Source organism: Pocillopora damicornis, chromosome 4 (genome assembly GCF_964200805.1).
Source record: "Pocillopora damicornis chromosome 4, jaPocDami1.2, whole genome shotgun sequence".
NCBI lineage: Eukaryota > Metazoa > Cnidaria > Anthozoa > Scleractinia > Pocilloporidae > Pocillopora > Pocillopora damicornis.
In genome coordinates, this window is record NC_142673.1 from 2,700,250 (window position 1) to 2,717,546 (window position 17,297).

The window sequence follows — 17,297 nt, forward strand, 5'->3', positions numbered from 1 at the left end:
GCCCCAGTTCCCGACAGTGCTAAAGAAAAACTCGAAATGTGTTGGATCACAGTACGTAAACCAACAAAGGAAGACAAGTGCCAACTAATACTGCATTTTTCTTTCTACTTTCGTCAAAAGAACTTTTGAAAAAAATGGTGTGAAGTGCTCAGTATGATTTCATTAACGACACTTAGTAAGTTAAATCATCTACTTACTCTTGGGTGATTTTCACTCTTAGAGAAAACAAGCAAAAACAAAAGGAAAGGGTGGAGAAATGGGAAGGGGATGAAAAGAAAACTGAAGAGTAACTGGATCAAACTCGGTGCTTTTCTTTAATTTTTGAAGATCTAGGTACGAAGGAGTCGTTAGGATTTTAGGAAAGAAGAGGCGAGAAGAGAGAGACAAGAAATAGGAATACACAAAATGAAAAGGAAGAGTGCAAAGGTGGGAGGAGAAAAAAGGAGAGGGGAGGGGAGAGTAAGAACGAAAAGAAGAGAGGAGGTAGGGGGAAAGGAAAGAGGAGGGGAGGGGGAAGGGAGGGGACAATAGGAAGAGAGTGAGAAAATGGCAAGTGGACTAGCACGTTCTTAGCTCGCAGTTATACAAGCAAGTTGCGTCCTGGGCCCAGTTGCATAAAGGGTGGATAACGCTATCCGACGGATAAATCACTATCCAGCGGATAAGTGATAGCAAAACGTATAGCGCCATCCGCCGGATAGAGATTTATCTAGTGGATAGCTTTATCCGACCTTCAAACAACGGGGGCCTGATGGTTAATGATATCTCGCGTTGTTAAGCTATGGAAACTCCAGCATTTGTTTTTGCTTCAAAGAATCTTTGCTATCGAGGAATAACAGATTACAAGGCCCTCGTATGGATAACCTTTAGTCCTGGAATTTCCTAAAGATAAAGACCTAACTTACAGATCGCAATAAGATATTGTCTCGTAATCCTTACTCAACGCCTAATCGGTTCAAGATTTGAGAGCAGAAACCGCAAGCTAAGAAAAAGTAATTTTTGCAAGCACTTTTTGGGATCGTCATCATAACTTGTTTATGAAATCCCTCTTTAATTGCGCACAAGCAAGAAAATATGTTATTTAAAGACATATTTTGCAGCGTATGGCCACTGGCGACAGCGTATGGCCTCGACGCTCAGAAAAGGATCTCATTGCTCGAATATTTTCAGTGAAAAGGCCAATTTATGCAAAAAAAATGATGACCCTCCTTTATCACAAAAGGCAATAATCGCTTTTCTTTCAGTCAGTCAATCGCAAACCGCAAATTTTACCAATAAACGCAACCAAAAGATTAGAAAAAGCATCCACGATCGTTATACAGTTATTCCTGACCAGCAGCAGTGTTCTCTACTCAAGCTTCTTTTCGGTAAACGAGTGCTACGTTTCAAATTTCTCCTTGATCGTTACCTACGCTATAGTTGCATGTAATGTAGATGAGCGGAATGAGAAAAAATCTTTAAGTGGACTACGTCTTTTAAGAGATAAGATATCCAACATGTAGGACACTCCTAACAGGATAAAGGCTGTATTCCAAAGCCACAGCTTGGAAGATTTGAGTCACAATATTTTGATTTATGTCTCTGTGATGAATGAAGCACTTTCCATTTTAAGGAAAAAAAAAACAACAACAAAATATCAGTTAAGTGAGATAAAAAAAAAAAAAATAGTTGCAAGGCAAAATAGTTTACAAACAGCACAAGGTGAAATTAAACATGGAATATTTTGGCGTTCTCTCGTGCAGTGTGCAGCTCGGCGGAGCTTTTATCATTTAAAAAAGCAATGCCTTCCTCTTACTAAAAGCAAAATTCACATTTTTCTCTCTCGAACAAAGAATACTTTCATTTCAGCGGTCTCTAAAAGGTTCTCGGGCTTATCCGGTCATGTGACGCACCTGTAAACCAATCCCGTGCAAGCGAAAATTTCTGATGTATATCGATGACATGAGTGTGCTCAGTATATTCCGAGCTTCATGTATTTTCATTTTGTTGTTTTTTTTTTGCTTTTGATTTGCCCAGTTTTGACCTTAAAATCTCCTAACGTCCCATATCACTATCCCATCAAAGTAGACTCGTATAATTTTGCTGGTCAGAAGGTTTTCTCGTGTAGCAGATTTATTGGTAAATCTTGTTACAATAGGACTTTTGATTTGCTGAGTGCGCTTAGATTATTCAAAGTTTCAGCAAACCTGCCAAAACAATATCAATTCTCCTAATGGAGTTTAACCTTTAGTTCGGCTTGTAGGCGCCTTTTATCTGTGAATAGCTTATTCATTCGTTTGCCAAGTCACTTGAGACAGATTGCTGCGTGGGATGAGAATTTTGAAGCATTTTGGCACACTTCAAAACGAAAAAAAATTCACACATTAACATTTTTGAGATTTTTAGTTATTTTGGAAGGAAAAATAACTTATTGTTCACTTCCGGAGTTCTGAGTTTAACTTATCTGGGATATTTCTAAAAAAAGTCACTTGAAACTTTCTAGCTTCATCTACTAGAGGTTAGCACCCATAATTACTCATGTTATTTTTGCTTTATCTTTCTGATTGAGTGGGCTCTTGAGGCTTTAAAGAAACCTTCGTGAAACTATCTCACAGATGCACTTTTTAAAAAAAAAAAAAAAAAAACCGGAATTTGATAATATGATTTCTGCTAATGACCTTCCAGATAATGGACGTAAATGAATGTACCGCATTTAGTTTCTTATCTGTAAATCATGCTTGATACTTTAATTAACCGCGCAAATAATTACTTCCTTTGGACTTCATCACTCTTTCTTTATTGCTAACCTTTGCTTCAACTAACGTGTAATTTCAGGTAAGACAAGTGGAATTTAGCTGATTACGCCGATTGACTCCAATTTGCACAGTGAGTTTAAATTAATCTAAATTGAATTGTTAAAGGTTTCACCATCTTCATAAAATTAATTTAACTTCGGAACAAATGCGGCCATTTTAGAGCTCTTTGATTTTATATTATTCCTTTTTCTATTACACATCTTTTGAGCAAATTCACATTGGATGCCGTGCCAGCAAATTTTGAAGCCTCTGGATTCTGCTACATCTATACTTTCAAGCCCTTCCACGATGGAATTCCCAATCCATGATAATTTTTTCTGTTCAACCGAATTTTTATGCCCTCCTTTTTAGCTAGGAGTGGTTAAGAGAGGTTTCTTGTTTGAAGTACAGGTTAAATGCAGTTTTACTTAAATCCCCTATTTTTCCTGTGCGCAGTTTTTGGATCACCCATGAGAACCGAGCTTCGTCATCCCTTACTACCACACGTTAATAAAGAAGATGTTTTAAGATACTTTACTAATTTTCCAGCATACTTTGAAGCTGTTAAATCTAGATTTTATTCATCATCAACTAATTCGGGTCTAAAGTGACAACTGATGATAGATAGATTATTATGTCATGTTTTTTTAGATTACGAAAGCGAAGCAGATGTTTCCAAACCAAGCTGTGTTCCAAAAATTTCACAAAGCACCCATTAAACTCGAGATGTCTATAATAGAATTAGATCAAACAATTTTCCATTTTCCCAAAAAATAGGTGGTTTTGTGCGGCCGGTGCCGTTCTGACTTCAACTAATGGACTGACTGAAATAGCTTTTTACATTTGAGATGATGTTAGAAATTCTCCTGAAGCATGGATAAGCAAAGAGAGAAACTTGACTCCCGTAAGGATGCTTTCATTTCACTTTCACCTCGATTTTCCAACAACTGAGGAACAGAAAACTCTTCTGCAGTTTTTATGCTACTTTCGTGCATACTTTATAATCAGCAATGTCGAAAGATTTGCCCATTAGGGGTAGACTAATAAAAAATGAAGTTTTGTTGAGTAATCTAGACTTTGAAGGTGTACATGCAGGTATTTCATTTCAGACATGATATACGCACATAGTACTGACATCCTGTTTAACTCCTTTATTTGACATCCGCCAGTTTCCTGATCCACCTAAATTTGATTACCACGTAAAGCTACCAGAAGACTACTATTAGCTTTCAAGTTCATGGATCGTTAAATCATATGACATCTATTAGTTTGGTCTGAGTTGGAAAGGGTATGGAGATTCAGGAGGCACCTGCTGTTTTTTTTTTTGAGAGGACCCCACCCCTTTAATTTCAATTAAACTTTACAAACTCAGTAATTTTAAAGTTAGCTAAATAGATAGGAAGTAATGCAAAGGAAAGCTTAAGGCCAGGCTGTTGATACGAATAGTAGATAAACTGACCTTGCAATTACCCACATTTCTCTCAGTGAAGGTCAACGGGTCGAGAAATATCTGGCATAAACAGATCATCACATTATATCATACCTTGTCCACGAGTGGTAGATATATGATATCAGACCTGAATAAATGACCAAGTTTGTGCTACCATGTGGGTTATTCGTGCACGAAAAATACCCTTGGCATTGTATTTTGAACGTTTGAAGGGAGCGGGGTTGCCTCTTTGCGGTTCTTTTAGAAACGAGTATTTAATACGCAAAAAAACTTTTCAAGAAGGTAAGAACTAATTTCAAGTTGCATTCCCTCTTTAATCAACATTTGGAATCGACGATTTGAATCAAAAATTGGCGAATTTTATTTATTGTTGATTTTTTTTTCTTGCTGTCTGAAACATTTTGATCCATTCGTCCTTCAGTTGCATAACTTCAGGATCAAAATTTTCCATGGAATCAAAAGTTATTTGATCAATACTTACCAGGGCTTCAAATTGCCATATGGCTAATAACACAGTTTTCAACTGTTACTACAAATTAATATTCTATCAAGGAGCGGTTTCAGAGAGATAGCACTGAGTTGACATCTAGTTCTTGATTTTAGGCTTGCTACGGAGGTAGTCGTCTTTTGAGGCAAAACGCTTGCTATTGGCGAGTGCTATTGGTGATGGAATATAGCTACTGTTCGTCATTCCTACTCAGTTCTAAGCTAAATGAAATGATGAAAAAAATTGCGATGTGTTTATTATCAGGTGTCAGGTATAGTTGCAAAAGTCGCGAATTTAGAGAGGATAAATTCATTGCGATCTGTACTGGTCCATATTCAGTCAGAGAAAAAATCCTTTAAGGTGTGTCAAACGACTAGTTCATTCATTTATTTTCTTGAGTTTAAAAGGACAATTTAGAAACAGCGACGGTAGATATATCCTGTAGAAATTTTGTATACTGGAATGCGAGAATGTTTAGCTATCTTATTAAGCCAGACCTCTTGAGTCACAAGAATGTCCAAATATTCTGGTAATATCTAAGTATTCAAGGGTTGAGGACGGCCATTGGTCAGTGTGTACTTGTGCTTAGCTGTTTACACCTTAATCTACTTGATCGAAACTGGAGGGGTTCTCCACTCTAAAGGGATCGACTCAAAAACTGAGCATGCAAACACTTCGAGGGAGATAAATTATTGTCAACTGAAATGAGAGGTTGCTACGATATCACAGCAACTCGTGTACACAAACTTTACCAAAACTCTCTACTTTCTTGCAAAAAGTATTCAAGAGTTTTTGCAATGTGCTGTCCGAAGCGAAAAAAAGTCTTAAATTCTCATATTTCTCACTCATTTAAACATGATTATGGCTTCAAGAGCTTACATACGTGCGAAAATGTGTGTCAAGGTTACAGAGTGATCGACAGTATTGCTGCGAATATCAAGCTGTAAACGTATAGCACTTTTACATGGTATACTATATTTACTACAGGGTATATTGTTCATTGTACTGTAAACTGTTCGAGGGTAACAATATCCGTGTGAGTTATCGGCTTTTCGACAGGAGGCGCGGGTTTCCTTGTTAATTTATTGAATCGTAATACAGCTCTAAGACTTTTCATTCTGCATTTGAAACCCACGTTTATCAGAGCTCCTTTAAAATTTTCGTGACCGAGGGAGCCACAATGTTGCCAAATTTCAGAGCTCTCAGTTTGGAAACATTGTCATGGGGTAATTTAAAAGATTCCGGCTTCAAAGTTTTCTTTGAATAATCAATGATTTTCTGTAAAATGAAGCTCTGTGTTGCAAGTTTTCTCATTCTGTCGTAGTTTGTTTAAATACCTTAACCAACGTTACGAAGTCATCGAGATTGATGTTCCGGGGGTTACCCGAGGGTCGCCTGACCTTTGTAAGCAAATGAGACCACGCTGAACGTGATAAAATATCATGAACTATCAGAGGAATTTCACCATCTTTTGTTTAATGTGCTTCTTGTCAGTCACCCCGTCATAAAAATGGGGATTGAAATTTACAGATAAGAGTTCTGGATTAATATCATTGCTGATCGAAGTTTTAGTTGCGGTGATCACCTTGATGAAATGATTGAAATATAGTTTGTCAAGGAAATTGAAGAGAAGGAGAAAAATATAGCTTATCAGAGACCTATGGATTTAACTGAAACTGATACAACTGAGATCCTCTCCTGCAAAGGAGATTTGTCCTTCAGCACGCGTTGCAATTCAGTTCAATCTTGCTTGTAACTTCGTTTCTTGCGGTAAGATGAGTTGGGCTTAGAAAATGTCAAACCCCTTAGCTGATCCAAAATAAACTTAACATAAAATTACTCAGATGCGTAAATATTGGCTTTTATTAGTCTGGATACAGAAATAACATACAAAACCTTAAATTGCTGCATATTGCTTCAGGACAGCCTATTAATTTGATTTCGGAGCGGAAAATGGTATTTGCGTGATCGATGGATAATTCAGCACGCGCTCAAACAATCCGTGAAATTTGAGTTTGGTGACAACCTAAACATTTGAGCAGCTCTGATAACGAAAAAATATTTGAAGCAGTTAAATTTGAATGGCAGTTTCCGTATCAAAGGATTCACCAGCGGAAACGTATTTGCCCCAGTTTTTTTGAACATTTTTATAATCCTTCCTCTGAGAGTCTTAAATGAAGATTTGTTAGAACTTACCGGTGAGTTAATATATCTTGACTGTACACATTTTATTCAAACATCGGAAGTATGTTACCTTCGGAGGCTGTATACGTGTGCTTATTGATACAACTGGTAAAATCTCCATGTGGAAATTTGAATGGGAGGATCTAAAATCTCAACATGAAATCTTCCGACTTTGACGTTCCGTTCTAACACGCTTCTTTTGATCATAATTCTTTATCGCATCCGGTATGTTAACGAATAATATTCAGCGTGTTGAATTCGTTGTCACTGGTTTAATTTTCACGCTTATGGAACGCTTTCGATATCAACGTTGTTCCCAGGCGCCGATACCGTTGTACGATTTTCAAACATGCGCGAGCATATTTTCCGCAAATACCTCGACCAAAGCTATAGCTGTAGTGGCCGAAGGTTTTAGTCTGACAGTGATTCATTACGCGAAGGGAAAGGTATGTGTTACGCCGTGTTACGGAAGACAAGCCTCAGCTAATCGTGGGCAGCCTATCAGATTTCTCCATATCAGATACACACCGGACCTTGTGATCTCTGCTCATTTCACTGATAAACAGAGAAGAAAACACACTTACGTGTTGCTTCTGTTCTCGTTTTTTTTTCAAGTTTAAAGGGAGTACCAGATTGTTCACTCAATAACCAGGATCATCTCATTAGCTGGTGAGGATTGTATCTTCGTGTTCAGCTAGCGCCCAAATTCGGTGAGTTCCACATGCTTTAAAAACAACGTTCTGGATATGATTCATTAGGTCTTCTACATTAGCGAAAAGTGCTCTTGAAACTCTTACAAAGCCCTCTTTTGTTGTAAATGTCTCCTTTTTGTACTAGCAGAATTATGAGGAACGGTTTTAACACAAAAACTACGAACTAATACTTGCTTCAATTCCTCATGAGGTTTCTTTATTTACCTAGTGAGTTGACTTAATTAAATTTGATGAAAAAGAAACGGTGTTGATCGATTTAATGACATCATGATAGAATCTTAAACAAACTTGTTTGTCCAGGGTTCTATATTAAGCGCGGTCGAAGAAATATATAATGCGCTCTTCATGTGTTCGCTGGTAGGAAAATAAAATTGAAATCTGTTTTCAGCTTAGCTCAGTAAAAATGCTGGCACAATTTCTCTGAAACGCTTCCCGTCTTTTTAACATTTTGGCTTGGCGTTCAGCTATATCCTGCCTATGAAGTAAATACCATTAGGGTTTGTTTGATTTCTTAATAGGTATAAAGTTAATTTAGGGTTTGCACTTATTAATCTGGTGAACAGTTCAGTTTAAACATGATGTTGCATTTCGACTTCCACAGATATGCCAAATATTCTCTTTATATGCCGTTTAGGCATCTGTGTTAAATATATTACAACTGGTATGCAGTTGCCAAATTTCCTCTTTCTCAGAAGATGCCGATGTAAACAACATCTCTAATAACATTGCCTGCAAGTAGAGGTTTATATTCTAGCTAAACGGTGTTGATCCTAAAGTTGATAGTTTGTTCTGCGCTTCAGATCTCTCACCAACAAAACTGAAACAGTCATTGATACGGAGAACAATAGTTCTCACTTGATCCCGCTGTGTTTCAAAAACTTGAAATTAAAAATAGCATGAAATCATTTTGTGTGGCACGTAAACATAGTTACATGATGACGTTCGGTGGGCAAAGTATTAATTAAAAATAATATCGCAACGATTAACAAGCATGCATGCATGAAATGAAACGTTCATTCCTTTAAAAGTTTAGAACGGTCCCAAATCAGACAGATTTAATATACTCTGCCTTACTTAATTGTTAATCTGGTTTTCAAGAACGTCGTCTTAAAGCTCCTTTTCAGGTAAGCTAAAAGGTGTTACCAATGCAACTAACTGTTGATGACTTTGCACGAAGGTTATCATGATTGGTAGGGCGCGACTGAAACCTTTGCCATTCATCAAAACACGACGCTTTGACATTTGCTAAACCTTATTGGCAGAACTAAAGCTCTCCAAGACTTTTGTATACCTCATAACTGCATCAAAATCCTAAAGAAAATGATATATTTAGCACCTATGAATTATAGTAATGTAGCTCGTTTATTGCTCTACGTTCGTGATCGGAATTTATGAAGTTATTTTTGTCTTAAGGCCATTCTCAGTCACGTAAACAAAGGCGGAAATTGACATATCTTGGAACGTCGAGAGGTTATAGAAAGTGCTGGCAAACTGTACCTTTTAAGCCTTGTTTGGCTTAATATACACAATAGCGGATAGCATCAGAGATAACAGAAACAACTTCTAACACAAGCGTTACAGCGAAAAGGTACCCTCAATATTTCGAGAAGTGAACCGTAAATTGCTCATATATTGTTATCATTTGCTTTCCTTAATCAACAAACGAGGAGTTCACACTAAAAAATGTTTGAAAAACTTGAGGAGCAATGACTTTAAAAGATTTAAAAAAAATGATGGAACGTTTTGAAGATTTGTTTAATTTAGGGATTTTATGGGAGTGTCTAGAGTTATTCTCTATAAAACACTGATTTAAAGTCATAATCTTGTTAATGATCCATTGTGTCAATACTAGTTCTGGCGGTGATACATATTATTCCTGTCTTGTGTTACATTTAAATGCATGAACCCTATATAGATGATAAAGTTACAGTTTAATCTGAGATTTTGACGAAAAAAAATCCTTGACTTCTAGGAAGCTGATATAACTCTTTCAGTACTATAGTTGGAATACTTGCGAATCACAGTTTAAATACTATAACTTTGTGGGTCGATTTTCTTTAAAGGTGCGTCTGTCATTTGACTTTCTTTTTCTCGTGTCACAAAAACGAAAAAAATCGTGCAGTAATGGTCACAATTTGCTCGTGTAATAAACATAATCACATTAACTTGTCGAAGCGGAATCTATTAAAGGAAAGGTCAAGCCTTCTGTGGGCGTTCATTTCCTTGGCCATATTTTTACGCAACTTAGACACCCACGCCCTACGTGTGGTTAGACTGTTATTTTCTTGCATTCCATTGGTTGTTTTTGGTTTTGAAAATGCAAGTTAATTGTTAAAAACTTCCCGTGAAACTTGCTTCAAGTCTTTCATTCCTTGAAAGTTTCGTCCTCAACAGGCCGGAAAATCTACAAAATCTTCAGTTTTTGACAATCTTACCAGGTTTGTTTGAGACTTTTATTCGATAGGACGAGCTTTTTAATTTAGTCAGTTCAGCTTTAGAGTAAATCCCTGTTATCGCTGAAGATCTTTCTCCGCTTTTCAGAAGCGTCCACGCGGTAAAAGGGATTCGTTGCAAAACTCTGGGCACACACACCCACACACCACAATTTTTCTGATATATTTACCATTAGTATTAGTATAGCAAAGGTTCGTATTTTTATCCAGTTGTCTAAGAGCAAAGCAAACGAACGTTAAATTTCCATGTGACATTTGGATAGCGCGGCCAAATTTGTGGTGTCACTCAGTACAAAGCTGTTCGCACGATTTTCAAGTGGTCAAGTGATGAGAGAGTGCGCTCAGCAGTTTGTAAACAAATAAACGCTCTTTCCACTTGCCTTGTGACCTTTTGTGTAATACTACGTCGAAGAAAGAAAAAGCTAGGCTTGATGAACGACGTCTTGATTACCTGAGCCTTAAAATTGTCTTCCAGTGACGTAACAACGTTCCATTGGAGCGCTGCTGTTACCCTGATTGAGTTCAAAGACAGCGATTGAAATTAAGTGCACATAACAAAATCAGGCAAATCTTTGTTTTGTTTACCCTCTGATACACGGGCTGCGAATCAGCACGTCCAGTTTTCACAGTCGGTGTTAATCCTGTGATCAGACAGGATAAGTATGCGGTCTCTCAGTGGTTTATAGACGCAAAACTGTGTACGAATTGCCGAAATCATGCCAACGATGACACAACTATTGTCCTCTCTACTTGGTCTTTTCAATGAGACGCTCCGAGACTGAGAAAACCCCGAGGCAGCTCGCTGTCGGAGCAGTGCTATGTCTCAGTTGTCTTCCTAAAATAAAAGGGTTTATGTCTAGCAATGAGTTCTAATAGGATTGATGACTATCCACTGGCATTTATTAAGACCTCAGTAGATTAGGCACGTTATCAAAACATGTACGATTTTTTTTAAACACTGTGAAGTATGACCGCTTTTCTACAAAACTTTTTTAAATGAAAAGGCTTTTATTCAATGTAAGGATTTTACATGCTATCAGTTAAACCAACATCTGGCGTGGATACGAAATCATCAAATGAATTTGATGGTTTGAAGTCTATCACTTCTCTTTTTCCCTCTGCCGGAAAAAAGAGAGGTTTTGTTTGTTCAGCCAAAATATTTTTGGACAAACATTAAACCGCAGATAAATTGCCTTTCTTCTTGCTTTCCTGGAGTTAAACAAGTTCTCGTAACTGCTTCCGCTGTAGTAAGAGTCAGAGAACTTCAACCGTCTTTAGAAACCGACGTTATCTCTTATGGCTCTTGAAAATAAAATTTGCCTATCTTGAATTTTTGAAGTTCTTCATCGCTCTTAATCTTTTCCAGCCTCGGTGAGGATAGTATGATCTTTAGTCAAGTTTTTTCCGTTGCTGTCTTGAGTAAACTGAAACTCTGTAGTTTCCGTTAAGGGGAAGGAAGTTGAACACAAGAAAAAAAAATTGACACCGCTGAAATATCATGACTCCGTTCCTCTCAGATGAAGTCAGGAAGCCTACATTCTTTTGCCTCAATGGGAGTGGCTTGTTTTGTTAAGCTGCTTAACTTGCGTCACTCTCAAGGGCTTGAAATGATCAAAAAGAAATAAAATGTTTTGGATTTTCGAAAATGTGATGAGGAGCTCTTCTTCTCTTATGAAGTGTTTCAGCTTTCACGATGGCGTTTGGAAAGACATGCCTAAGGGAATTCCGCTCCTGTCTACATCCGTCATAATACGGACCAAAAATATCACGCGATGATAAGGAAATAAGCCAATTTCAGTGATAACATTTCCTTTCATCTTCTCCCATATTTCTGGCCGGACAAAGGTCAACATTTTTTAAAGGGAACAAGGCCTCTTAAATTCAACGAGACTATACAGTTTACAAGCCAAACTATCCTCACTCTGAGTCAAAGTCATTTATTTAGTCAGACAATGCTCTCATCTTTAGCCTGACTCGTAAATTCTGTTGTTTCATTGATAAAAGCTAACTAAATAAAGAGGTAAATATTTTTCTTTAAGGTTCAGTGAATTGAGGAGGAGGAACGAGTACTATATTTTGTGGTTTTGTCTCTTAAAGTTTTATTACTGTTTTTCGGGTCTAGTTTAAGTTTTATTTGTGTTTGTGGTTTTCATTTGCCTACGGGGTCCTTCTTGTTTTTTTGTTTTACTTCGCATTGGTAAGATCCCTCTTCTGAATACGCCCCTAAACATGCTGAAGAAAAGTAACACAAACAGCCTCCATAACCATCTGACTCGAGAGAATAGTAGTGTGTTGACGTAGAGTTTCCTACTTACAACCTGAAATGTTCTCAGGGAAATGCAGATTAGCTTGGTGTTAATGTACCGGCTACGACAGCTATCGTAGAATAAATCAATCGAGTCAGACCGATTTCGTCTCAATTTTTTCAAGTGTCGAACGCGTTTTGCTGCAGTTTTACGCCCTTTCTGCCTACCGACCGACGCATTAGGCGCGCGACCACCTGAGTAGAACATTTGTTTCGTGAGAACCATTGATAAAGCGATCCAGGGAGCTTTTTGATGTAGTCTCTTATAGGTCTTTCCTGATTGATGTTTGTAATGTTGTCAGCTTAAAAAGATCATTTTCGAACTCTTTAAATTGCAAAGGTGAAATTTGCCACACTTTCTAATAACTACTACAGGACTCCACATACTCTTTTGTGGGGAATAGCTGATTCCACGAAAATTACGTACAAAATAATAATATTTATGTGGCTTTCAAAGCAATACAAAGTTTGTATTACTATCCAAAGAAAAGCTTTAGATCATTTGGAACTCACTTTTCTTTTCTCGTTCTGTTGTCAGCTTGCATAGATCAGTTTTGTGCTACTCAAGTTTTTGTAGTGAAGGAATCGGAGCTTTTTCTTTGTTCTGCATGAAAAGCCATCATGGAACAGTCTCTTACTTGCGTGGAAACATTGCTTCCTAAGGAATTAATCCTAAAAATAAGTTTATCCAAAAATTACGTCTGGCCCTAAGTTTATTTTCGTTCCCGTTAATGGCTAGTTTAACAAGTTCCTCTCATTCAAAGGTATCTTTTTCACCACGTTATTCACCCTAAATTAAATCGAAGATTAATCGAATAATACCGTGAGATGTTCATGTTGCGTGTCAGGCCATGTTGTTCAATTATTCCACTTGACTTTCAACGTGTTTAACCGCCAACGGGTAAATGTATCATGTTTTCAATTTATCGCAATAGTGGACCGACACACGGGTTTTGACTTGCTTGTCGCGGCCCATCATTAGCGAGACAGAGATTGAGTTCCGTAGAATTGCCGATTACTGCGCCTTAAGCTAACATGGAGAAACAGGCGGTGATGAAAATTGCGGTGCAGGGGGGATGTTTTGGATCTTAAACGGTCTCAAAATAGATATGTGTAAGACTATTATTTCATTTTGGCGGTACTTCCCACGCAAAAACGCTACGCTTTCACCTTCGCGTCATCTTATGTATGTTAACGAGAGCATATTTTACGGCTTGCATCGGCGAAAATTGATAGAGATCAACTATTCCCGAAGACGCCAGCCATTTCGTTGGGCCAGTTTCATTTAATGCATGTGCAATGAGAAAATTTCCATGTCATGGGCTCACTTAAAATAAAAATTACACCACAGCTAAGAAAACTTGTGTAGATTTGTTGCTTATTTCAGTCACGTGGGTTGAATTTCCTCTCTTTCAGTGTAGGTCGCTTTGCATACAAAGAAGACAACACTTGAAAATGTTGTAATAATGAGTTCTTCCTGGAGATCATGGCGTGTACAGTTATCTGTAAATAACGTAATCGTGTTCTTAATTTAGTCGGTTCGCACGGAAAGGAGAAAATTTGTGGAACTTAAATTGAAGAAAATAACTACCTATAAAAATTTTGTGGTGCACCGCATAATAGTTGTTTATCACGTAACAATAACGATCGCCGTTTGTTTACTTGTTTGTTTTTTTTGTCACGGGGCTAATTGTTTGAAATAATCATCTTTCAACTGGTAACGATCTGAAGGGTGAAATAGGCCACGAATACGAGGAAGAAAATCACCTATTTCACTTTAAAACGATCGATGTAATATTCAACTGAAAAATGTTTAAAAGAATTGCCAAGGTCAACTCATATTTGCCGACTCCAAATACCAAGATTGCACAAGTGAGTTGTTTCTTATTAGGGCTTCGATATAATTTAAACTATATGTTCTGTCGCTGATGTCTGGGATTAACGATTTGTTCTTTCATTTTACACTAGTTGCTTAATAAGATTGGGGTCGGTAATAAAGTAATGCCATTCCTTTCTCTAACATACCTTGTTATAAAAATTTCTGTTCTCGAACGATCGATCGTAATAGACAGACAATGACGAGTACATGACAGTTCGATTTACGATATTGACCAGACAACAATGGCTGAAAGTAATAGCATTTACTTGGCGAACCATTTGACACGACATAGTATGTCTTGCTTCGAGACAGATGTGTAACACTGACGTAGCTGATACCCCGAAGAACCGCCGAAGAGTTTTGACACTGGAGCTCACGTTTGGTTTTATTTCTTTTCTAGTTTGCTTCTACCTGAACGAATAGCACCTAAACTACCAGAAGAAACCGTCTTTGGCAAGGACAAGACATTCGGTGAGTCTTTTTTTTTGTAATATAACGTTTGATCTTGGCTTTCCATACTAGAGACTGAGCATTGAATTGTATAGTACAACTTCTTTACACATGGAGCATTTCTTTCTTTTAAACAAATATTTACTTTTCACCTCATATCTAAAACTTTTCTTTAAAATAACAAAAGCTTGCATGGCTTGACATTTTGCCAAATGGTTCTTTCTACTTGATATTGTTGCAACATTTTCAATTTACGTCGTATGTTTAGAGTAGCTTTGTAAAATGTGCCTTGGTTGATATACTTTAGATGTACAGCTTTTAAATTTACTTGCATTTTTTGTATTGATTGTGAGGAAAACACTCGACCAGGGGAATGAAGGAATGCTTGAGTGTAGCGTGATATCGTGATTTCTGCTCGAAATAGACCTACCGCGCGCGTGGAAATTGAAGTACTGTGCGGCGATTAACCACAAGTTACATTCTCAAAACTACCCTTTGCCTCTCTAGTGGATTGTGAGAGCTTTCAATAGGGTATAAGAATAAAAACGTCACTGTTATTTACTCTAGCCTTGATCCAGAACAACATGAAGAGGATTTGATCATGACACTAGACAAAGTCTCAAATTAGACGTTTGAAATATACAAAGAATCTTGGAAATTTAAGCAATTCCGAAATCTGTGAGAGTGACTCATGCGATGTCTGACTATCTGGAATACTTGAGAACATTCTCAGCATCTACCTGTAATGCTCGAGAAAATTGAACCGCACGATAGTTCAACCAGTAAAAAATGAGTTTGTAAACATACCACAGCTTTGAAGGTTATATAACCTCGAAGCTTCCTGGAGAGAGGCATCACAGCGTGATTGTGTTCCTGTGAATGGTCTTTGTGACGCAATGTGCACTAATTTTACTTGACGTTGCAACAAGTCAATAGGTATCCCTGGCATTGAAGATCAAGTTTTTCTTGCGGAAGAATATACATTTTTACACAGCCTGCTGTCAACAAAATGATGAATGTTTATTCAATTATTGCATTCACTAGGGCTAGTTTTATCAAATGAGTGTTTAAAGTACGATTGACGGCAAGATACATACGAAGCGCGAAAATCGAGCGATAAACTCAGATAATCCAGTTCTCATATTCTATGGTTTATCAAGTCTGAAATCAACTTCGAAATTATCACCTCCTTTCAGTCTTTAGGTTATCTTTGAAGTCATACAGGTTTGTTATAGTCCGAGAATTTTCTTTCATCATTCAGCCGAGATGGAGCCATCGATAAAATATGCATTTGTTTCGCGCAGCAGTTCAGTTTGTGACATGAAAATGGGTAGTGATTTCAGCATGGCAAATCGATTAAGGCTGGCCTTACTTTTGGTCTTTTTGTGACGCTTATATGTTTGCTTTGCGCCGACACCTAAATTGCTAATTCTTCTGCTTGTTATCTTTATGCGCCAGTCAGTTCTTAAAAAAAATTATATCGTTTGTTGGTTTAGTTCTTATGAATCAGGGTGAAGATTTTTCCACCACATATCGTGACTATTGACGAAGAAAATACATTCTTTACGAACTGAGAATTTCCGAAAGCCTCAACATTTGACCCTCTCAATGTGAAACACCATAGTCGTGCGTTGCAAGCATTTTCGAAAAATATTGAGGGAAACGTTTGATTCTTTGTATGTGGTCCGAAATTAAAGAAACCAAGAGATCCAAGACTTTAAAATCTGAAACATATATTGGTTTCTTTATACATAATTTACTTTGGAAAATACCAAAATAGAGTGAAGGATGTCCTCAGTGACATTCCTCTTTAAATTACTGTGACATATCAGGCCTCTTTCCAGATGATTCCGACCGTAATTCTAGGAAATCTATGACACAGTAATATTATTAGAGCTAATGGATGAAAAGACAAGATTGGCTATGTAAACACTCGAGCATTTTTATGACTCGTATGGTGTTATCTACCGTATCGTTTTCATGAAACCATGCAACGGTTATACTATTGATGTGATCGTAAATTTGCCGATAGCAGATTTGAATTGCGCCTTAATTTGATCTTTATCGATTGTGCTTAAAGTAAATTGGAATCCAACGACAGGTAAAATCTTTTTTATGTCAACTTGTGTATATCTTATTATTTTTTGGCAAATGATTTGTTACCTTTATACCTAACTGAAAAATCAGTAAAGCAACTACCGCAGCTTTATTCCAAAATTGTGTCCGTCTTTTTACCTTTTTCAAAGTTGTTTCCCTGCTCCCATGATACCCTAGTCTATTTCTTATTCACTTCACTGGGTGTCGCTTGTGGTCATTCGTGCTTCTTCCTTCGATAACGCCGTTTACTGTCACCTACCACGAATCACTCTTTACCGCACTTAGCGTCATACAGACCTTTTCGAAATTCAGGAATCCAAAAGTACCCTTTACTGGTTGCAAATTAGACCAGTTTTTGTTGCTCAAGTACCTTTTAAGTGTATGTTTCAGTATGAGAGTCTTCAGCGAAGTGCACAAGAAACCTTCTAGGATGCAGATACCATTACTCGTGCAATGTTCGACTCACTCGGATTCTCTGTTCACACAAGTATTGAAAGGCAGCGCA

General features: G+C 37.4%; 1 protein-coding gene across 8 annotated transcripts in view; it reads left to right on the forward strand.

Annotated features, from left to right (window-relative positions):
- The window catches only part of LOC113665224 (cartilage oligomeric matrix protein), a 43,503-nt gene that overhangs the window by 7,850 nt on the left and 18,356 nt on the right, over nucleotides 1–17,297 (forward strand). Inside the window, exons 3-5 of one of the 8 annotated variants that reach the window (XM_089203444.1) lie at nucleotides 2,815–2,865; nucleotides 7,511–7,605; nucleotides 14,646–14,716. The gene's annotated coding sequence lies outside the window, so the exon portion shown is untranslated. Of the gene's footprint in view, nucleotides 1–2,814; nucleotides 2,866–4,412; nucleotides 4,507–7,439; nucleotides 7,606–10,021; nucleotides 10,047–14,645; nucleotides 14,717–17,297 lie in introns of those variants that run through there. The other 7 variants (XM_089203445.1, XM_027180891.2, XM_089203446.1 and 4 more) reach the window with 7 other exon arrangements.